The sequence below is a fragment of the Pleurodeles waltl genome, chromosome 6 (assembly GCF_031143425.1).
Source record: "Pleurodeles waltl isolate 20211129_DDA chromosome 6, aPleWal1.hap1.20221129, whole genome shotgun sequence".
Lineage (NCBI taxonomy): Eukaryota > Metazoa > Chordata > Amphibia > Caudata > Salamandridae > Pleurodeles > Pleurodeles waltl.
In genome coordinates, this window is record NC_090445.1 from 1,527,872,141 (window position 1) to 1,527,896,158 (window position 24,018).

Sequence of the window (24,018 nt, forward strand, 5' to 3'; positions counted from 1 at the left end):
CCTACCTGCATGCCATCACACATCCCCACCCTCACCCTCACTCCCATCACTCTACCATTTCCCACAAATCCCACCATCACATCTCACTCATCCCAATGCAAAGCTCTGCATGCCATACCAATGCATGGACACCACTCAAAGCCCTGCATGGACACCCATCACTAAAGCATGCACACTAGAGAGAATCAGCTATCCCACCATATACCAACTTACACAAGTGAAAGCTGCCAGGGCAAATACAACCAAAGAGGGCAAGCTAGGGATGCACAATATGTCAGACACAGAAAAAATAACACATCATTTACATCCCCACAGGTTCCCCAGCCAATGTCAGTGGAGAGGAGGTGTCAGCAATATCCAGTCCCCCAACAGAAGAGGCACACAGTGATGACAGCAACTCTGGTCTTCAGGATCTAGATGACCAACCCGGCCCATCAGGGACCTCTGGACAGCCGGTTACCCAGGCCCAGTCACACACCACCACAGAGCCTCCCCCATCAGGAAACACCACCACAGCACCCACCCAGCGTACCCACACCTCTGTCCCCAAGACACGTCAATCAGCAGTGTGTCCACCTCTACAGGGACCCCAGGCCATACCTCATACCCAAGACAATCAAGGCCCTGGGGTCAGTGGCAGTGAGCACACGGTTCATGGGACAGAGGCACAGCCACCAGGGACACTGGGAGGACTGCTGTGTGCCAGGGGGAGGACAGGCCCAGGGAACCGACTCTCCAGGAGGCACTTGCAGAGATCCTGGGAGCATATCAACATTCCCATGACACGATGGGCCAGATCTTGGACAATGTGCAGGAGAACAGGCGGCTGCAGGAGGACAGTACCAGGGGATCAGGGAGGAATTGCAGCCCATTAACACCACCCTGGTCTCCATAGCAGGGGTGCTGGCAGACATGGCCAATATTATGAGGAGGCAGTCACACAACAGCGGGCCCCTGCTACTAGCCAGACATCTGAACAGCCTTCCACCTCCGCTGCCACTAGTGGCCAGGAGGCCCCGTCACAGGACCAACAGACCACCAGCACCCCTCCCACTGCAGAAGGTGAACCAGCCCCGCACACGTTCCCTGCGATCCAGACAGAAGCCAGAGACACTTGCCAAGACCCCTGCCAGGAAATGAGACTCTCCTGATTGTCACCCTTGTGTCCCACCCTGTCACCCTGTCCACCTTGAACTGCCTTTGCTCCCCTTCCTATGTCCCCTTGGACAATGCACCTGTGCTACAAACAGACTGGAACAATACCCTGAACTTTCCTCCATCATCACCCCATCCCATTGCACTTGCCCCTCAATATTTTTGCACTTCAATACAAACCCTCAGAAAAAAAGAAGTATGGAGTATGTCAATTTTTTCAAATATGTATTCATTTAAACTGGTACAAACATTGCAATGCAACTGTACAGAAAATGAGCATAGGTTAATGGCCTGTAGCTGGCTGCAGTGATCACACCAGGAGCATTTGTGAGGTCACCAACATCTGTAAAATGAATTGCCAAAGGTACAGTAAGTGGGCATAGAAGTGGGAAATAACAGCATGCCAGTGCAATGTGAAGTAACACTGTCCTGTGTGTCATTGGAAGTACTGTCTGATGACTGATGTTCTGTTGTCCTCATCTTCATCTTCTGCCTCCTCATCCTCACTGTCCACAGAGTCCACTGCTGCCACACATGCATCTCCAGCCTCTTCCTTCTGCAGAAAAGGCACATGGTGTCTCAAGGCAGGGTTGTGCAACATGCAGCATGCCACAATTATCTGGCGGACCTTCTTAGTTGAGTAGCACAGGGATCCACCTGTTATATTGAGGCACCTGAACCCGGCCTTCAGGAGGCCAAAGGTCCTTTCCATTATCCTTCTGGTTTGCCCATGTGCCTCATTGTAACGTTCTTCTGCCCTTGTCCTGGCATTCGTCACAGGTATCATCAGCCAAGGGTTGGGGTAACCAGAGTCACCTGCAATATTGAGGGACAACATTTAGCCACACACTATCCCATATGCCCCACACCATACACCAACATCTACTGGGTGGGGACCAGAGCTCACCTATTAGCCACACCCTGTGCCTCTGTAGTTGGGCGATCACATTTTGGATGCTGCTATTCCTCAGGACAAAGGCCTCATGCACCGACCCTGCATACTTACTATTGACGTGGGAGATGTACTGGCCCGCCAAGCACACCATCTGTACATTCATAGAGTGGAAACTCTTACGATTTCTGAACACCTGTTCATTTTGACGGGGGGGACAAATGCAATATGTGTTCCATCAAGCACCCCAATTATGTTGGGGGTATTTCCCATTGCATAGAACTCGGCCTTCACTGTGGCCAAATCTTCAACCTGGGGAAATACTGCACATGTGTTTAGTCAGGGCAGACAACACTCTGGTCAGCACTATTGAGAACATTGGCTGTGACATTCCTGCTGCCAAGCTCACTGTCACTTGGAAAGAACCAGTTGCCAGGAAATGGAGCACTGATAGAACTTGCACAAGAAAGGGGATCCTATTGGGGTGATGGATAGCAGATATCAGGTCAGGCTCCAATTGGGCACACAGCTCTGTGATTGTGGCCCTGTCCAGCCTTTAGGTGAGGATGATGTGCCAAGTCCACGAGGGGTCTGTACACGGGGGTATGTCTCCATCTCCTATTCATCCGCAGCGGTAGCAATCTATGGGGCAAAAGAGTGAGGAGCCAGTCACAAACTGAACAATGGGGCTACAACAGAACTTTGCATGCTGTTAACTTGTAATGGGTAAGTGTGAATTGTCCAGTATGTCCAAATTTCACCAGTGAAGCAGCAAATTTCCAGGGCCTGCCGCGCCCCCCTCCTTGAAATGGCATCCGCCTGTCCTTTGTGGAGGGACAGGTGGAAGTGAAGTAATTCCGCTGACTTTTTGCGCCATTGCAGGAGGCGGTCGGGAACCATCGTGCAACTCCTCATTGGTTAACATTGGCCTGTATGGGGTACAGTGGCCAATGGTGATCTACGCCGGCGGTGACGGTATGCGCCGCCGTGGATGTGACCATTTCCTATCTGATCCCTCACTTGCTACCTGATCTTTTAACAGGAGAGGACCTACACTGCATGTGCTGCTGTGACCTGTGTCTGGAACCTACCATGGCCCGTGTGACTGGGAAAGGGCCCCAGCCTTGACTTCGGTAGAGTTGGAGAGACTACAAGAGCATAATTCATGCATTGTGTTTATATGCAGTTTGTCAACTTTTTGCATTGCAGACTTTAACCTTGAAAAACACTATTAATGATGTTTGCAATAACTGTTCAATTGCAAGGTATTGCTGCAGACGTATTGAGTGTGTTAAGGTGTGGTTCCTTTCTAGGACCTTCTGGAAGTTTTCTCTGCAGTATGACTGGGTGTGGTCTGTGGGCTGGGCCAGACTCTATATAAGGGACCTAGCCCAGCTCCACGTGCTCACTATTCAGAGGTCAAGGTACAGAACAGCAGCAATTTCCTGAGCTCATGTTCCGAAGGCCTACTTTGAAGTTCCAGGCCTGCACGGCATTACCTTGGTGGTCCTAGAGCAGGGTGGTAAGACGGTGGTCAGGCTGGGCCCCCGACCCCGCTCTAAAAAGACTCTTGAATTCTTGGGCCTATTCTTGAAAACTTTCAGAGTACGCAAAGCATTGCTTTGATGTTAATTTGGTGTTCGGATCGGCAAAGGTTTTTCGCGATCGTTTCATGGCATTTGCATACTTTGTTCGAATCGGTTGAGCACGCGATTCATTTCTTGCATGACAAACCTGGTGTACGGATCGGCAAAGGCTTGCCCAATCGTTTCATGGCAGAAGCATACTTTGTTCGAATCGGCTGTGCGCCAGATTAATTTCTTGCATGACAAACCTGGTGTACGGATCGGCAAAGGCTTGCACGATCATTTCATGGCATTTACATATTTTGGTTAGAATCGGCTGTGTGCGCGATTCATTTCTTGCCTGACAACCTTGGTGTTCGGATCGGCAAAGGCTTGCGCGATCGTTTCATGGCATTTGCATACTTTTTTTTTAATCGGCTGTGTGCGCAATTAATTTTTTGCATGATAACCTTGGTGTTCGGATAAGCAAAGACTTGCATGATCATTTCATGGCATTTACATACTCTGGTTAGAATCGGCTGTGTGCGCGATTCATTTCTTGCATGACAAACTTGGTGTTCAGATCGGCAAAGGTTGCGCAATCATTTCAAGACATTTACATATTCCTGTTGGAATCGGCAGAGTGCACGATTAATTTCCCTCATGTAAAACTTGATTCCCAGATCGGAAACAGTGTGTGCAATCATTTCATGGCCATACAAAAACTCTCAAGTGTAATGTTATTTAATGTGCACACATTTTTTTGTGAAGATGACAAATCCTAAATGTGACGTTCTTGTGCATATTGAGTTCCTAGCATAATTCCAATTGTTTTCCAGGGATGGTTTTCAGACAGCCTTTAGTCCTCATGTTAAATAAGGCAGTCTTTTTTCTGAAGCTATATTCTAGAAGGTTCTTGTATTTCTAGACATTATGTGACATGTTATGAATAGCTTTTATGAAACATTGCATTAATCATCCTTGATTTTATTCCAGGTATCCAGAGTTCTTGAGGTCTAGTTAAAGTCTAGTGCTAGGCCATTCATGTTTTTTCAGTCTAAGGGGGTTATTCTAACTTTGGAGGAGGTGTTAATCCGTCCCAAAACTGACGGAAAAGTGACGGATTTACCACCAGCCGTATTACGAGTCCATTATATCCTATGGAACTCGTAATACGGCTGGTGGTATATCCGTCACTTTACCGTCACTTTTGGGACGGATTAACACTCCTCCAAAGTTAGAATAACCCCCTAAGTGTTATTTCATGTTCCGAGTATCATTGAACTCTAGACTGAACAGAGTGTTATTTCATGTTCCGAGTATCATTGAACTCTAGACTCAACAGGGTGTTATTTAATGTTCAGAGTATCATTGAACTCTAGACTCAACATAGTGTTATTTCATGTTCCGAGTATCATTGAACTCTAGACTCAACAGAGTGTTATTTCCTGTTCTGAGTATCATTGAACTCTAGACTCAACAGAGTGTTATTTCATGTTCCGAGTATCATTGAACCCTAGATTCAGCAGAGTGTTATTTCATGTTCTGAGTATCATTGAACCCTAGATTCAACAGAGTTTTTATGAACCTAAAAGTGACTTTATTCTGATGTTGTGTTGTTTAACCTTTTGCTTCCTACAGGTCTCCTTCCCAGCTGTTCCCTACCTAATTCCCTTTTCCCCACTTGGACTCTCTTAGACTCTGTGACATTCTAATCAAAGTATTGGAGCTGTCTTGTGGTGGACATGTTGGAAGCGTGCGCAGACCCCGAGGATCTGGTGACTCTGACACCAGCTACAGGTACAGCTGCCACCCCCATACCAGCACCGTCCTCCCAGCAGACCCTCATTGAGTTGCCCGTGCCCGCTCACCCAGGAGGGTGGGCTTCTCCTTCGCCCCACGCACATCAGGCCCTGCCCCAGTGAGCCCTGCTGCCCTGACTCAGAAGGTTATTGACCTCCTGAGGTCCATCTCTGTAGGGCAGTCAACCATAGTGAATGCCATCCAGGGGCTGGCAGCCCAGATGCAACTGAATAATGCATTCCTGGAGGGCATTCACACTGGCTTGGTGGCCCAACAGAGATCGATCCAGACTCTGGCCTCCTCTCTGATGGTAGCCATTGTCCCTGTTTCCACCCTCCCCCCTCCAACTTCCTCTTCCCAATCCCATTCTCCTCAACCCCAACCTATCCCAAGCACACAGGCAGATGAGCATGCACACAAGACAACACACAAGAGAGGTACAGGGAAACACTAGCACCACGCTTCATCCCACAGGCACTCATACAAGCACCATCCAGATGCAGACATACCAACATCCACATCTTCCACTGTCTTCCCCTCCTCCTTCTCCTCCACCTCCCCTCCCAGTTCCCTCTACACTCACACCTGCATGCACTACATCATCATCCACTACCAGCATCACCACTACACCAAGCAGAACACACACCTCACTAGCAGACACCTCCATAACAGCCATGCACACGTCCCCTGTGTCCTCTCCCGCTGTGTCTGTCCCCCCTCCTAAGGTACACAAACGCAAGCACTCAGACACCCAACAGCCATCCACCTCACAACAGCATACAGCCCATGCACCTGCACCCAAAATCAGCAGACAGACACTTCCAACAACCACTGCCTCTTCCTCCACTCCCAAACCTTCTCCCTCTTCCAGCCCAAATGTCCCTCAAAAACTGTTCCTATCCACCATTGACCTCTTCTCTACCCCTCCCCCCCTTCCTGCACGTCTGGCCAGGGTGGGAAGAACCCAGGTAAGCACCTCAGCCACCCAGTCCACGGGCCCTGTCTTCAGGATCCAGGGCACATGTCCTGAGGGTAAAGGAGCCTGCACCTGGCAGACATAAGGGAAAGGAGCCTTCCCAAGCTGCCAGGAAGACAAAGGAGCCTGCCCCAGCTGCTGCCAGGAAGACGAAGGAGCCTGCCCCAGCTGCCAGGAAGACAAAGGAACCTGCCCCAGCTGCCAGGAAGGCTAAGGAGCTAACATCAGCAGGCAGAAAGAGCAAGGGGCCTGGGGCAGGACCTGTGACAGAGCCCCCACCACCAACCATGGTTGTGCAGCTTTCTGAGGTTGCAGGGGATGGGCAGGAGCCTCCACCCCCACCAGCAGCAGCACTACCACCTCCAGTGAGCAGCTGTCCGAAGTTGCAGGGGATGGACAGGAGCCTCCCCCCACCAGCAGCAGCACCACCACCTCCAGTGAGCAGCCGTCAGAGGTTGCAGGGGATGGGCAGAAGCCTCCCCCCAACAGCAGCAGTACCACAACCTCCAGTGAGCAGCCACCAGCGCCGGCGGATGGTATGTAATCCTGCCTCCATGGGGTGCTGTGCAGGCTGACTCCTGCAAAACCAGTGAGTATGACACCCATCTGAGAGACTGAGACCTTGCACTCCCCTGGATCAAGAGCACAGGGCACAAAGCCCCCTCCAGAACCAGTGGGTAAGACCCCACCTACCCCAGACTCCCCAGGGTCAATAGCACAAGGCACAATGCCCCCTCCAGAACTAGTGGGTAAGACACCCACCTACCCCTACCCCAGACTCCCCAGGATCAAGAGCACAGGGCACGGTGCCCCCTCCAGAACCAGTGGGTAAGACACCAACCTACCCCAGACTCCCCAGGATCAAGAGCAGAGGGCACGATGCCCCCTCCAGTACCAGTGGGTAAGATACCCACTAGAGAGACTGTGGCCCTGCACTCCCCAGGACCAAGCACAGGGCATATTGCCCCCTCCACAGCAAGTGGGCAAGTCACCCACTCAGGAGACTGTGGCCTTGCACTCCCCAGGACGTAGCACAGGGCATGTTGCCCCCTCCAGAGCAAGTGGGCAAGTCACCCACTCGAGAGACTGTAGCCTTGCACTCCCCAGGACCAAGCACAGGGCATGTTGCCCCTCCAGAGCAAGTGGTCTTGTTCCATCTGCTGGATGAGATGGCCCCCCATTCCCCATCCCTCTGAGGTGCCTGCCTATTTCCCAACTGATGCCCCTGCAGTGTTCTCTCTGTGTTGAGGCAGGGGCCATGTGTGGCTTGGACTTTGGCCTGTGGCCATGTGGACTACGTACATTGTGGACTGGGTTGTGTCCCTTTTTGTGTACATATGCATATATCTATTATCTTATCTCACTTATTTATCTTGATGTGTTGCTCTCATTACATTCACTTTTTCAAAATTGTTTTGTCCTTGCATTATTCATCCGAGGTACGCGGTAAAAATGTTTTATTAATGCAGCTGATTGTGTGTATGGTGTTGGGGGGGTGTTGTGCGTGTGTGTGTCACTGTTGTTTTCCTCCACCCTCTCTTGTATGCTAGGCAGCTGTACTCACCGTTGTAGTCTTCGCCGGCGTTGATGTTCGTGGTGGAGCAGCATGTAGAAAATCATGGGGAAGACATGCAGCACGGGCTCCATAGCGGCGTGGTTGTTTACTGTGTCTCCAATGGTGAGTCATTTTTCTTCTGAAGTCTGTTTCCGCCAGGCTTTTGATGTCGCCCCGGAAAAGGTGGTGGATGGTCTTGTCATAATATGGTGGGCGGGACATTGACTTCCGCCTAGCTGTCGGTGGCTAGCGCCATGGTGCCTGTTATTTCTGCCCTTGCAGTCGGTGTGCTACATTGGCTGTCTATCGGCAATCTTTCCGCCATGGATATAATTTGGTGGTAATTACCGCTGGCCTGTTGGTGGTTTTACCGCCACATAAACACCAACCGCCAGGGTTGTAATGATGGCCAAGGTCAGCTTTCTGACAGCAGGAGCTGTCAAACAGCTTCCACTGGCAGGAATCAGAGTTTTCATCTGTTTCACTGCACGCAAATGTGTGTTCAGGGAAATGTTGAAAACATTGGTCCCTGCTTGTGGGAGCAATGCCACCTCCTGCAGTATGTGGGCACCCGGCTAAGACTGTGGGGGCCTTGACACTCCCCCTGTAGTCCTGTCACCCCCTCTCTCTTCTCCATTCCATAATGGGATGGAAAAGAGAGAGAGAGAGTGCACATCACAGTAAGGAGTCAACTATGGCCTAAAGGGTAAGGTCACAGACCCTCATACTGAAAGTTGAGGGTTCTACTCCAGGTGTGTCTGTGGTCATTTTCCTTCTTTAATTTCTTTTGAACTTCAAAAGTTTAATGTTCGTACTGAAAGGTGATCTAACTCTTTTTTGACTGGCCAATACATTTTTCTTTTCAATTTGTCCCGAAATATCTCATTCTTAATAAATCATTTATTAAAGTCTAAAAAACTATCTCTCTCCCTCCCACTCTTTCTCTCAATTTCTCTTTTTCAATCTCTTTCTCCCACTCACACACTCACTCAGACCATTACGTACTCATCCACAGACCCACTCAGACACCCACATACCCACTCACAGACCCACTAAGACCCTTGCCCACCCACTCACAGCCTCACTCAGACCCTCACGCATCCACTCACAGATCCACATAAATCCTCACAGACCCACACAGACACTGACGCACCCACTCTCACAGCCACTCTCACCCACAGATAACTCTCTCATACCTATTCTCACACCCAGAGACAAAAGCCAGGGCGAACTACAGCTGTGCATGGCCAAAGTGCTGTGCACTGCGTGGGGTTGGATGGTTAGGGGATTTGGCCCCAGGCCTAACCTTGCAGCCAACCCCGCCATGCACAGCCAAAGGCCATGCATGGCCCAAAGTAGGGTGCTTATAGGGGGTTTGCCTTAGGGCATGACTGCGATCCGCCGCGGCCGTGCATGGTGGTGGTTGGATTTACGTATAGTAATGAAAATTACAGTATGTTAAAAAAACCTTAGAAATTCGCAGAAAAAAAACAAATGTTACAGGAACGTTATAGTTAGGAAACAGAATTAACTTAAAAAACAAATGTTACAGGGACGTTATAGTTAAGATCACAATTTAATGTACAAAACCATAGAAATTTACCAGTGTAGTTACTTGAAATAACTCTAACTATAACTCTTGCCCTAAGGTCACAGTAACTCACACTCTCGCCATGCACTGCTAAATACCCCATAAATGACGGCACTTATGACATATTTGATAACATCATTGATAATATCAATTAAATGTGTGCAGTACATTTTTTTTTGAAAAAATTATGCCTGATCGGGCATGAGTTATGGTTACCTTAGGGCACTAGTTATAGTTACTTGAGATACCTATAGTAGGTTAATGTCTATGGTTTTTAATGCTTTCCTAACTATAAAGTCCCTGTAACCTTTGTTTTTTTCACTGAATACACATATATATATATATATATATATATATATATATATATATATATATATACATATATATATATATATATATATATATATATATATATATATATATATATATCATCACTGAAATAAAGGTTACAGGGACTTTATAGTTAGGAAATAGAGTTTAAAAAAAACTTAGAAATTCACTGAAAAAAACAAGGTACCAAGTACATAATAGTTAGGGAATAGAATTAAGAGAACCTTAGAAATTCACTGAAAAAAACAAAGGATACAAGGACGTTGTAGTTAGGGAATAGAATTTTTTTTTAAACGTAGAAATTCCCTGAACAAACCCAAAAGTTACGGGGACGTTATAGTTAGGCTCACATTTCACTCGTACAAAAACCAGTGAAATTCAGCAGTTATAGTTACCTGAGCTAACTATAACATATGCTCCCACAATGCACTGCTTATGACCTCACATATTACATCACTCATTACAGGGCCAGTGACATCACTGATGACATCTCAAATTACATCACTGATGACATCGCTAATGACATCATCCACAGAAACACTCACACACCCACTCAGAGACTGACGCACCCACGCACAGACCCACTCAGACCCTCAAGCACCCACTCACAGACCCACTCAGACACTCATGCACCCACTCATAGACCACTCAGACCCTCACACACTCACTCACAGACCCACTCAGACACTGACGCACCCACTCACAGACCGACTCAGACCCTGACACACCCACTCACAGACCTAATCAGACGGTCACACATCCACTCACAGAACCACTCAGACTCTCACCCACCCATTGTCACACCCAGACACGTTCACACCCAGAGACACCCTCTCACACCTATTCTCACACCCAGAGAGACAGACTGTGCATGATGAGGGGTTGTGTGGTTATGGTGGTTGGCTGCAAGGCCAGGCTCTGTGGCCAAATCCCACCATGCACGGCCAAAGGATGTGCGCAGCAGTGGTTGGATTAACTTATACTAATTAAAATTACTTTACTTTAAAAAAACATAGAAATTCAGTTAAAACAAACAAAGGTTCCTGGGATATTATAGTTACCTTCTGAATTTACTTGTACAAAACCACAGAAAGTCAGCAGTTATAGTTAGAGTTATTTCAAATAACTATAACTTGCGCACCAAGGTAACTATAACCCATGCCCTTGCCATGTACTGCTAATTGCCTGAGATATTACAGCACTCATGACAACTTCAATAACGTCATTAAAAATATAAATGAAAGTTTAGTAGTCAAATTATTGGAGAAAAAACTGTGCATTGCGGGGGTGCGGGGAGAGCTTGAATGCCCCCACAGTCCTTGCTGGCTGCCAGCCTCCTGCGGGAGCCAGCATTGCTGTCACAGAGAGGGAACTGCTACAGCAGCTCCCTCTCGGTGAGAGTAGTTTCCTCTGTGTGCCTGCCTGCATATCCGTGGGCAGGCAGACAGAGGAAACCTCTGCTCAGATAAAGGGAGAGCTGTTTGACAGCTGTCCCTTCATCGGAGCAGAGTGTTGTAGGAGGCTGGCCTGGTTTGTAATGGGTACCTAAGGTACTTATACCTTATTTCAGGTCCAGTTATCCCTTATTAATGAAATGTAGGCAGTGTTCTAGCAGCTTAGGCTGTCTAGAGATAGCTGTGCAGAGCAGCTTAGGCTGAACTAGGAGACATGCAAAGCTCCTGCAATACCACTACAGTTACACAGTACCTATACACAATACTCAGTGTTACCAAAAGTAAAGGTACTTTATTTTAGTGACACAAGGCCAAAAATATCTTAGAGGCAATACTTCTTCTGGGGGTACGTATTACACACAATATATACACTAGTAACCAAAATCAGGTAAGTAAACAGTCATGGAATAGTGCAAACAGTAGAAAATACAATAGAATGCAATGGGCCTAGGGGCAACAGAAACCATACACTAAGAAAGTGGAATGCGAATCACAAATTCCTCCCTAGGCAAGTGTAGTGTGTAAAGGGGCGCTGGGAGTGTAAGAAAACAACAAAGGTAAGTAATGTACCTGTAGCGGGGCGTCCTCCGTGGACTCAGCCCGCAGATGCCCCCGGGGTACGTCCGATGGCGGCCCCAGGGGTATTTCCGGGTTACCCGACCCGGAAGCACCTGACAGAGGAGGAAGGACCGTGGTGATGATGAGAACTACCGGGCCCTTAAACAGCCCGGGAACCAGAGGAGGGGAATCCGTTAGCAGAGGATGAGGGGGGCATTGCTGAGCTATAAAGCCGCCAAGAAATGAATATGGTAGTCATTTGTTATGAGGATAAGAGGAGACAAAGCTAGAACAAGCAGAACAGGAAAAGTCCAGTAAAGACAGGAAAGCAAAAGCAAACCAGAAAAAAATAAAAAAATAAACGGAAGAGAAGGAGAAAGAAATACAACAGGAACGCAAGGAGAGTACAAGAATAGAAAGGGAAAAAGACATAAATACCAAGGCCCATATTTATACTTTTTGACGCTAAACTGCGCTAACGCAGTTTAGCGTCAAAAAATTTAGCGCCGTCTAACGCCATTCTGAAGCGCCATGCGGGCGCCGTATTTATGGAATGGCGTTAGCCGGCGCAAGCAGACCGGCGCTGCCTGGTTTGCGTGGAAAAAAACCACGTACACCAGACAGCGCCGGCGTAGGGGGAAAATGGCGTATGGGCGTCTTAAAATGGGGCAAGTCAGGTTACGTCGAAAAAATCGTCGTAACCCGACTTGCGCCATTTTTTTTCGACGCCCATCCCCCATCAACATGACTCCTATCATTGTAAAGATAGGAGTCATGCCCCCTTGCCCAATGGCCATGCCCAGGGGACTTATGTCCCCTGGGCATGGTCATTGGGCATAGTGGCATGTAGGGGGGCACAAATCAGGCCCCCCTATGCCACAAAAAATAAAAAATAAAATACTTACCTGAACTTACCTTAATGTCCATGGGCTGGGTCCCTCCGTCCTTGGGTGTCCTCCTGGGGTGGGCAAGGGTGGCAGGGGGGGTCCCTGGGGGCAGGGGAGGGCACTCTGGGCTCATTTTGAGCCCACTTGTCCCTTAACGCCATGCCTGACCCAGGTGTTAAAAAGCGGCGCAAATGCGCCGTTTTTGGCCACGCCCACTCCCGGGCGTCATTTTTGCCCGGGAGTATAAATACCACGTAAAGGCCTGGGAGTCATTTTTTAAGACGGGAACGCCTCCCTTGCATATCATTAACGCAAGGAAGGGGTTCACGCTAAAAAATGACGCACACTCCGGGCACTTTGGCGCCCGAAGCGTCTAACGCCATAGTATAAATATGGCGTTAGTTGGCGTTAGTTTAGCGTCGAATTTGCGTCGAAAAAAACGACGCAAATTCGGCGCAACCAGAGTATAAATACGGCCCTAAAAGAGAAGGCAAAGACAAAGAAAGAGTACAGAGACATCAAGAAGATTAATAGACTGTTAAGAAAACCTCTTGATTTACTTCAATAAATCCTTATAAAAAAGACAGTTGTGTACCTCCATTTATGACACACTCTTACAGTACCCCACCCCAGAGACCAGGAAATTAGGAGTTAAGTACTGCAAGTTTCCTCAGGACACATTACAAGCCATGATAAGAGATTTTCCAAGAACCAAGCAAGACTGCAATCAACAACTGGTGGATGTAGGAAAGTACCATCTTGCCTGGCATGTTATGCCCATTTTCACTGGTTGTATGTTTGTTTTTGCCCTTGTGTCACTGGGATCCTGCTAGGTAAAGGATGCCCTGTATGTGTTCCCTGTGTGGTGCCTAACTCTATCACTGAGGCTCTGCTACCGGAACCTCAGTGTTTATGCTCTCTCTGCTTTTAAAATTGTCACTGCAGGCTAGTGACCATTTTCACCAATTCTGATTGGCACACTGGAACACCCTTATAATTCCCTAGTATATGGTACCTAGGTACCCAGGGTATTGGGGTTCCAAGAGATCCCTGTGTGCTGCAGCATTTCTTTTGCCACCCATAGGGAGCTCAGACAATTCTTACACAGGACTGCCACTGCAGCCTGAGTGAAATAACGTCCACGTTATTTCACAGCCATTTTTCACTGCACATAAGTAACTTATAAGCCACCTATATGTCTAAACCTCAGGTTAGATGCCAAGTTACTTAGTGTGTGGGCACCCTGGCACTAGCCAAGGTGCCCCCGCATCATTCAGGGCAAATTCCCCGAACTTTGTGAGTGTGGGACACCATTACACGCGTGCACTACACATAGGTCACTACCTATGTGTAGCGACACAATGGTAACTCCGAACATGGCCATGTAACATGTCCAAGATCATGGAATTGTCACCCCAATACCATTCTGGTATTGGGGGGACAATTCCATGCATCCCTGGGTCTCCAGCACAGAACCCGGGTACTGCCAAACTGCCTTTCCGGGGTTTCCACTGCAGCTGCTGCTGCTGCCAACCCCTCAGATAGGATTCTGCCCTCCTGGGGTCTGGGCAGCCCAGTCCCAGGAAGGCAGAACAAAGGATTTCCTCTGAGAGAGGGTGTTACACCCTCTCCCTTTGGAAATAGGTGTGAAGCGCTGGGGAAGAGTAGCCTCCCCAGCCTCTGGAAATGCTTTGATGGGCACAGATGGTGCCCATCTCTGCATAAGCCAGTCTACACCGGTTCAGAGATCCCCCAGCCCTGCTCTGGCACGAAACTGGACAAAGGAAAGGGGAGTGACCACTCCCCTGACCAGTACCTCCCAGGGGAGGTGCCCAGAGCTCCTCCAGTGTTTCCCAGACCTCAGCCATCTTGGATTCAGAGGTGTTGGGGCACAATGGACTGCTCTGAGTGGCCAGTGCCAGCAGGTGATTTCAGAGACCCCTCCTGATAGGTGCTTACCTGTTTCAATAGTCATTAGTCAAGCCTCCGTTATTAGTAGCCAAACCTCCTTTTCTGGCTATTTAGGGTCTCTCCTCTGGGCTATTCCTCAGATTACGAATGCAAGAGCTCACCAGAGTTCCTCTGCACTTCCCTCTTCGACTTCTGCCAAGGATCGACTGCTGACTGCTCCAGGACGCCTGCAAAACCACAACAAAGTAGCAAGACGACTACCAGCAACATTGTAGCGCCTCATCCTGCCGGCTTTCTCAACTGTTTCCTGGTGGTGCATGCTCTGAGGGCTGTCTGCCTTCACCCTTCACTGGAAGCCAAGAAGAAATCTCCCGTGGGTTGACGGAATCTTCCCCCTGCTAATGCAGGCACCAAACTTCTACATCACCGGTCCTCTGGGTCCCCTCTCATCCTGACGAGCGTGGTCCCTGGAACACAGGAGCTGGGTCCAAGTGTCTCCCACAGTCCAGTGGCCCTTCTGTCCAAATTTGGTGGAGGAAAGTCCTTGCCTCCCAACGCCAGACAGCAAACCTGTGTTCTGTATGATTTGCAGCTGCTCCGGCTTCTGTGCCCTTCTCCAAGGATTCCTTTGTCCACAGCCTAGCCTGGGTCCCCAGCACTCCGTCCTGCAGTGCTCAACCCACTGAGTTGGACTCCGACATCGTGGGACCCTCCTTTTGTTACTCTGAGTTCACAGATCTCCTAAGTTCCTGTACTTCTGCGGGTGCTGCCTGCTTCTGTTGGGTCTCTCTGAGTTGCTGAGCCCACCCCCCCAATCTCCTCCTCCAAGGGGCTACATCCTGGGACTTCCTGGTCCTCAGCAGCACCTAAAAACCTCAACCGCGACTCTTGCAGCTAGCAAGGCTTGGTTGCAGTTTTTCTGCCTGGAAATACTTCTGCAGCATCCAGCAGGCCGTGGGACATCTTCCATCCAAAGGAGAAGTTGCTAGCCCTTTTTGTTGTTGCAGAATCTTTGGCTTCTTCCATCCAGAGGCAGCCCTTTTGCAGTTTCATCCGGGGTTTAGTGGGCACCTGCCCCCCCTGGACACTTTAGTAACTCTTGGACTTGGTCCCCTTCCTTTACAGGTCCTCAGGTCCAGGAATCCATGTTCAGTGTTTTGCTGGTGCTTGTGGTTCTTGCAGAATCCTCTATCACGACTATTGTGTTTTTCTGGGGTAGTAGGGTAACTTTACTCCTACTTTTCAGGGTCTTGGGGTGGGGTATTTTGGACACCCTTACTGTTTTCTCACAGTCCCAGTGACCCTCTACAATCTCCCATAGGTCTGGGGTCCATTTGTGATTCACATTCCACAATTGTTTGCACTACTTTTCTTACTGTTATTTCCCTGTTTTGGGTTTGTGTACTACTTACCTCCTAAGTGAGGGTATTCTCTGGGATACTTTTGGCATATTGTCACTAAAATAAAGTACATTTATTTTTAGTAACTTTGAGTATTGTGTTTTCTTATGCTATTATGCTATATGATATAAGTGGTATAGTAGGAGCTTTGCATGTCTCCTAGTTCAGCCTAAGCTGCTTTGCCATAGCTAACTTCTATCAGCCTAAGCTGCTAGAAACACCTCTATTCTACTAATAAGGGATAACTGGGCCTGGAACAGGGTGTAAGTTCCACAAGGTACCCACTATAAGCCAGGCCAGCCTCCTACATTGGTGGCAGCGTTGGGATAAGTACTTGTAACTGCTTTACCACTTTGTCAATTGGTGCTTTTCATAAGAAAATCATATACCAAATAGTTCAGTATATGTACACTTAACCAAAACCGTTTACTTTTCTACTCTAAAACTTTTAACAAAGTTTCCGAAAAGTTTTGAAAACTTCTAAAAGTTTTCCAAAAGTTTGAAAAAGTTTTTTCTCTGTGCTTTCTAAAGTTCTAAAACTTTTTCTCTCACTATCCTTAAATCTTTCCTATCATGCCTACAGTAGAGGCTACTTCCAAGGTTGTTCAGGCAACTTATGAAAGTTTAAACTACAAACGTTTGAGAGGTCTCTGCCTGGATAGAGGTTTGAGCATAGGTAAGCATCCAATAAAAGAGCTTCTCTTTAACCTGCTCTTACAGGATGACCAGAACCAGTCTGGCCCATCTCAGGAGAGGGTAGAAAAAGGGGAGGCTTCCCAGTCAGACTCAGCTCAGAGGACCTCCCTGAAGATGCTGGGGAGGGTTCTTACAAAGTCCTGCCCCCTAGCAGGCCAGCTAGTGACACTGGTAGTGTTAGAGGGTCACACATTAGTAGGACAGCTTTCACTCTTAGAGGCCAGGTTACTAGGGTCCAAACAGTTAAGGACAGGTCTCTCTCTGCAAATTCCCAAACCTCCTCTGTGTCCAAACATTCCCAAGCCTCCCACCATGAGGATAACGTAATGGAAAGGGAACTCAGAAAGCTGAGGATGGAAGAGACCAGACTGAAGCTTAAACAGCATCAGCTGGCCTTAGACTGGGAATCCCTAGACATAGAGAGGGAAAGACAGAGATTGGGGCTAGTTCCCCATGGTGGCAGCAGCAGTATTTCTGATAGCAATCCTGTTAGAGAGCAAGATTCCAGGAATCTGCATTAGATAGTCCCACCTTACAAGGAGGAGGATGACATTAATAAGTGGTTTGCTGCACTTGAGAGGGCCTGTATGGTACAGTTGGTCCCTCAAAGGCAGTGGGCTGCTATCTTGTGGCTATCTTTCACTGGAAAGGGTAGGGATAGGCTCCTTACTGTCACAGAAAGTGATGCCAATAATTACAAAGTTTTGAAAGATGCACTCTTGGATGGATTTGGCTTAACCACTGAACAATACAGGATTTCAGAGACACCAGAAAAGAGTCCTCTCAAGACTGGACAGATTTTGTGGACTGTTCAGTGAAGGCCTTGGAAGGTTGGTTGCATGGCAGTAGAGTTTCTGACTATGAAAGCCTGTATAATCTTATTCTGAGAGAGCATATTCTTAACAATTGTGTGTCTGACTTGTTGCACCAATACCTAGTAGACTCTGATCTGACCTCTCCCCAAGAATTGGGAAAGAAGGCAGACGAATGGGTCAGAACAAGGGTGAACAGAAAAGTTCATACAGGGGTTGACAAGGATGGCAAGAAGAAGGATGGTAAGTCTTCTGAGAAGGGTGGGGACAAAGGTAAACATTCTGAGTCTTCGTCAGGCCCACACAAACCCTCTGGAGGGGGGTCCAAATCCTCTTCAAACAATCAGAAAAAGCCTTGGTGTTATTTGTGTAAAGTCAAAGGCCATTTGGCAAGTGATTCCACTTGTCCAAAGAAAAACACCAAACTTCCCACCACCACAACCCCTACTGCAACCTCTAGTGCCCCTAGTAATAGCAGTGGTGGTGGGAAATCCACTACAAATAGCCAATCCAAAGGTGTAGCTGGGCTCACTATTGGCAATGTAGTTGGGGTTGGTCTTGTTAGGGAGACCACAGAGGCTGTTTTAGTCTCTGAGGGGGGCATTGCCACCTTGGTTGCTTGTCCCCTTAATATGGGTATACGCAACTAACCCTAATCAATGGTGTTGAGGTTGAGGCCTACAGGGACACAGGAGCCAGTGTAACTATGGTGATAGAAAAACTGGTCCACCCTGATCAACACCTACTTGGCCAGCAGTACCAAGTGCCTGATGCTCATAACAACACTCTTAGCCACCCCATGGCTGTTGTGAATCTCAACTGGGGGGGGGTTACTGGTCCAAAGAAAGTTGTGGTAGCCACCAAATTACCTGTAGATTGCTTACTGGGCAATGATTTGGAAACATCAGGTTGGGCAGAAGTGGAGTTGGAGGCTCATGCAGTAATGCTGGGCATTCCTGGGCATTTTATTTGCTTTGACAAGGGCTCAGGCCAAGAAGCAAAAAGAACAGGGAAACTTGGATCCTGGAACAATGGACCAAGTGCTGCCAAAAACTAGGGGTAGAAAGGGTAAATCCCTGCCCACTATCCCTCCCTCTACAGATGATTTTGCTTTTGAGGAAGGGGAATCATCTCCCTGTGCAGAACCTACACCAGAGGAGCTGGCAGCAGACACTGCTGAGCTTTTGGGTGCAAGGGGGCCTGCCAGGGAAGAGCTGAGTGTGGCACAGCAAACCTGTCCCACATTAGAGGGTTTAAGACAGCAAGCTGTCAAACAGCAGAATGGGGATGTCAGTGATAGCCATAGGGTGTACTGGGAAGACAACCTCTTGTACACAGAGTCAAGGGACCCTAAACTGGAGCTGCCAGGAGATTGGTCATTCCCTTGCAGTACAGAGAGTTTCTTCTCACCCTGGCTCATGACATTCCTTTGGCTGGGCATTTGGGCCAGACGAAAACTTGGGAAAGACTTGTCCCCTTGTTTCACTGGCCTCATATGTCCGGGGTCACAAAAGAGTTTTGTCGCTCTTGGGTGATCTGCCAAGCCAGTGGCAAGACTGGTGGCACCCAAAGGCCCCTCTAATTCCACTTCCAGTGGTTGGGGTGCCCTTTGAAAGGGTAGGGGTTGACATAGTTGGCCCCCTTGACCCTCCAACAGCTTCAGGCAATAGATGTATCTTGGTGGTAGAGGACCATGCCACAAGATACCCTGAAGCCATCCCCTTAAGGACCACTACAGCTCCTGCAGTGGCAAAGGTCCTCCTGGGAATCTTTTCCAGGGTGGGTTTTCCTAAGAAAGTGGTGTCAGACAGAGGTAGCAACTTCATGTCTGCATAGCTAAAAGCAATGTGGAAGGAGTGTGGTGTTACCTGCAAGTTCACCACCACTTACCATCCACAAACAAATCGTCTGATTGAGAGGTTTAATAAAACTCTCAAAGGTATGACAATGGGACTCCCTGAAAAACTCAGGAGGAGATGGGATGTCCTGTTACCTTGCCTTCTTTTTGCTTACAGGGAGGTACCCCAAAAAGGAGTGGGCTTCAGCCCCTCTGAACTCCTCTCTGGGCACCCTGTAAGAGGTCCACTTGGTCTTGTGAAGGACGGTTGGGAACAACCTTTAAAAGCTCCTAAACAGGACATAGTGGACTATGTACTTGGCCTAAGATCCAGAATGGCTGAGTATATGAAAAAGGCCAGTAAAAACCTTCAGGCCAGCCAGGAGCTGCAAAAGCAATGGCATGGCCAGAAGGCTGTACTGACTCAGTACCAACCAGGACAGAAGGTGTGGGTATTGGAGCCTGTGGCCCCAAGAGCACTCCAAGACAAATTAAGTGGACCCCATCTAATTGTTGAAAAGAAGGGTGAGGTTACCTATTTGGTAGACCTGGGCACTGCCAGGAGTCCCCTTAGGGTGATTCATGTCAACCGCCTAAAACCCTACTATGACAGGGCTGATCTCACCCTGCTCATGGCAACAGATGAGGGACAGGAGGAAGAGAGTGACCCTCACCCTGATCTCTTCTCCACCACTGAAACTGATGGTTTAGTGGAGGGAGTAATCTTAGCAGATTGTCTTACTGCTGATCAGAAAGACAACTGTATCAATCTCTTAAGTCAGTTTTCAGACCTCTTTTCACTTGTACCAGGTACACCTTCCTGGTGTAAACATACAATTGATACTGGAGACAGCCTGCCTGTCAAAAGTAAAATTTATAGGCAGCCTGACCATGTCAGGGACTGCATTAAACAAGAGGTGCAGAAAATGTTGGACTTAGGGGTGATTGAGCCATCTGAAAGCCCCTGGGCTAGCCCAGTTGTGCTTGCACCAAAACCTCACACCAAAGATGGAAAGAGAGGGATGAGGTTTTGTGTAGATTATAGAGGGCTCAATCAGGTAACCAAGACAGATGCTCACCCTATACCCCGGGCAGATGAGCTCATAGATACACTGGCTTCTGCCAAGTATCTAAGCACTGTTGATCTAACTGCCGGGTATTGGCAGATTAGACTATCAGAAGATGCTAAACCCAAGACTGCATTCTTTACCATTGGAGGGGACTACTAATTCACAGTAATGCCCTTTGGTTTGAAAAATGCACCTGCCACTTTTCAGAGGTTGGTGAACACAGTCCTGCAAGGGTTGGAAGCTTTCAATGCAGCATATCTAGATGATATTGCTGTCTTTAGCTCAACCTGGGATGATCGCCCGGTCCACCTATGGAAAGTTTTGGAGGCCCTGCAAAAGGCAGGCCTCACTATCAAGGCCTCAAAGTGCCAGATAGGGCAGGGGAAAGTGGGTTATCTGGGCCACCTGGTGGGTGGAGAACATATTGCACGACTACAGGGGAAAATCCAAACTATCATAGATTGGGTTCCCCCTACAACTCAGACCCAGGTGAGAGCCTTTTTAGGCCTCACAGGGTACTATAGGAGAATCAAAAGGAATTATGGCTCCATAGCAGCCCCTCTTAATGATTTCACTAGCAAGAAAATGTCTAAGAAGGTATTATGGACAGCCAGCTGTCAGAAAGCTTTTGAGGAGCTCAAACAGGTCAGGTGTTCTGCACCTGTCCTAAATATCCCTTGTTACTCCAAGAAATTAATTGTTCAAACTGATGCATCTGAATTAGGGGTAGGGGCAGTACAATCACAACTGAATTCTGAGGGCCAGGATCAACCAGTTGCTTTTATCAGCAGAAGGTTGACCCCTAGAGAAAAGTGTTGGTGTGCCATAGAGAGGGAGGCCTTTGCTGTGGTCTGGGCACTGAAAAAGTTGAGACCATACCTGTTTGGTACTCACTTTATTGTTCAGACAGACCACAAACCTCTACTTTGGCTAAAACAAATGAAAGGTGAAAACCCTAAATTGTTGAGGTGGTCCATATCCCTACAGGGAATGGACTATACAGTGGAACATAGACCTGGGAGTACCCACTCCAATGCAGATGGACTCTCCAGATATTTCCACTTAGACAAAGAAGACTCATCTGGGCAAGGTTAGCCTTATTGTCCTTCGTTTTGGGTTGGTTATGTAGGAAAGTACCATCTTGCTTGGCATGTTACCCCCATTTTCACTGTATGTATGTTTGTTTTTGCCCTTGTGTCACTGGGATCCTGCTAGGCAGGACCCCAGTGCTCATAATGGATGCCCTGTATGTGTTCCCTGTGTGGTGCCTAACTGTATCACTGAGTCTCTGCTAACCAGAACCTCAGTGTTTATGCTGTCTCTGCTTTATAAAATTGTCACTGCAGGTTAGTGACTCATTTGACCAATTCTCATTGGCACACTGGAACACCCATATAATTCCCTTGTATATGGTACCTAGGTACCCAGGGTATTGGGGTTCCAAGAGATCGGTCCCTATGGGCTGCAGCATTTATTTTGCCACCCATGGGGAGCTCAGACAATTCTTACACAGGACTGCCACTGCAGCCTGAGTGAAATAACGTTCACGTTATTTCACAGCCATTTTTCACTGCACATAAGTAACTTATAAGTCACCTATATGTCTAACCCTCACTTGGTGAAGGTTAGATGCCAAGTTACTTAGTGTGGGGGCACCAACAATTGGACTTCTTCAAGGCTTAGTAATTCATCGGGTCCTCCTATCACATATCGTTTACTCACCCATAAATTAAAATGGGTTCCAAGAGTAGACTTCTCTCTCAAAATACTCCTTCCATTGTCAGATTCTCAGTTAGTCCCAGAGTAAGAATGTATTGACGTATATCCCGTTACTGAGAGAAACTGTCACATAGGACTATTTTTCCATCCCATCTCTCCCTCCGAGTCCTGTCCCGGAGCCAGTCTCTCCTGAGCGGATATGCGCCGGGCTTGTCTCTGTCCAAGAACCGGTGCTCTCAAGTTTAAGCGCTCAGCGCTTCACCCGGCTCAGCTTCGGTGCAGTTCCATGCCAGGCGTGGTGCCGTCTGCCAGGGGCCGCAGGCCAGGGCTAGAGCTTTCCGCGGAGGTCACTGTCCACCCAGCCGCGCTAAGACATTAATACCCGCGTCGATGCGGCTCAACAGCAGGTCTGGGCGGTGAGTGTGTGCGTGGGGGAAAGGGTGAGTCGGTGCCATCATAGGCTCCTCAAGGGGGGGCTGTTCGGCCACCTCCAAGATAAAATAGACCTGGGGAGGTGGTCTATCTCGGGGCTGCAGGGGGTCCAAAATTGACCCCCTTTCCATTTTTTAACAGTTTTCCCCAGGCAGGTGGGGGTCTCGGGGCTGCAGGGGGGGCACACAGCCCTCAGCACCAACTTTACTGAATGCCCTGGGCTGTAGGGGCACCCCACGCTCCCCTCAACTGCAGAATGCCACGGGAAGGTGGAGGGCCCGGGTCTGCGGGGGGACGTGGAGGCACCCCTATTTAAAAAACAACTAAGCCCCCAGGACCTGGCCAACCCGGGGGCTTCTTAAAAAACAAGCGCAGGAGCCCATGTTTGTTTTTTTAAAGAAATATCTTCCCATGAATTTGCGACAACGAGGTAAGGGATCATGGTGACTCTACCATGGCCCAATGTCTTTTTTTTACACTTTTATTGGGGGACTCAGTTCAAGACGAGTCCTAAGATGGCTGCCAACACTTCCTGGTTCGCAGCCAATCAGAGATGTGCATTTGCCGTGTATGAGCGAGGTCGTCGTGACCTCAGATATATAGGGGAATTATACATGGGAAACACAACTTTTATGACCCCTCCTTTTTTCTCGGTCCTCACTTAAAGGATCACCTCAGAACTTTCAGTGTGCAACTGGCAGGTTTTTTGGAACATTTCATGAAGATAGGTCAAACGGTGGCAAAGATGTAGGCAAGCCAAAAAAACGCATTTCTATGGAAACATAGGCCCTCATCGATGTTACAGTGGCAGTAATACCACCAACAGGCCGGCGGAAAAAAAATGGGATTACGGTCGTGGCGGAAACCACCAACATAGATAGCCACTTTAACACTCTGACCGCCACGGTGGTACAAACAAACAGCGCGGCAGACACCGCCAACAGACAGGCGGGAGATAATGTACTGCCCACCCTATCACAACAGGCCTATCCGTCACCTTTTCCGGGGCGGAACCAACGCAAATAAAAACATGGCGGAAACAGTACACAGAAGGAAAAACACTCACCTCTTCACACCCCACGAGGAACCAGGACGCCACAGAGCCCGAATTGCAGATACTGCCGGCGATGGTCTTCCTGCTCCTCTAACAGCCCCACCCTCACCCACAACACCATACACACAAACAAATGCTGCAACATTACATATACGCCCCTCCACCCCCCTGGAAGAACACAAGGACAAAAGGGAATGATTTGAACAAATGTAATCATGTGAAATATCATTATCAAAATGCCAAATCCAGTATATACAATTATGTACACCAAATACACAATTCCAGTTAGTGCCCCAATCACTGTCCGTGGACCACTGGGCC